We start from the raw sequence: 616 nt of genomic DNA, 5'->3' as shown, positions 1-616 counted from the left end.
GGGGGGGGGGGGGGGGGGGGGGGGGTTCCTTGTGAATTTATGTATATTGTGTTCCTGTGTGTATGTGCTTTCATGTGTGCACAGGACGAAAAAGCTCACTTCCTGTGCATTGTCATCCGTCATGTTTGGCACAGTGACATGAGAGTATTTATGGGGAAAGGTTTAAGATTGAAAAACCAGGCCGTTTGAAAAGCTCTTTTAATGTAGTCTTGTCATCTGTCTGGACAATTTGTCTTAAACACACTTAGCTGTGATCACTGTTAGCAGACAAAATAGAGATAGATATAATAATAATGGTGACAAGCATTGACTAAACATCTGCCTTCAACTTCAACTTTTTTCTAGCTCACTAGTTTGTGATTTATGCCCACGCGGAAATGTCACATTTCATTCAGCACCAAAGCCAAAAAACAAGGGTGGATACGTGGAAAAGATACTGAGTTTGAATCACATGGGGAAACTACAGTGTTGCACATTGCATCAATTCTGACAACATTTTAGGTTTGGCTGAAGGAAAATCTCTCCACGTATAATTCACTAAACTGGAAAAACAACTTTTCTCAGTGTGACTGTGGGTGTGTATGTGGTGTCCGTCGCTGTGTGAGTGCATGACGTC

The sequence above is a fragment of the Micropterus dolomieu genome, linkage group LG22, assembly GCF_021292245.1.
Source record: "Micropterus dolomieu isolate WLL.071019.BEF.003 ecotype Adirondacks linkage group LG22, ASM2129224v1, whole genome shotgun sequence".
NCBI lineage: Eukaryota > Metazoa > Chordata > Actinopteri > Centrarchiformes > Centrarchidae > Micropterus > Micropterus dolomieu.
Note: the sequence above shows the minus strand (reverse complement) of the source record.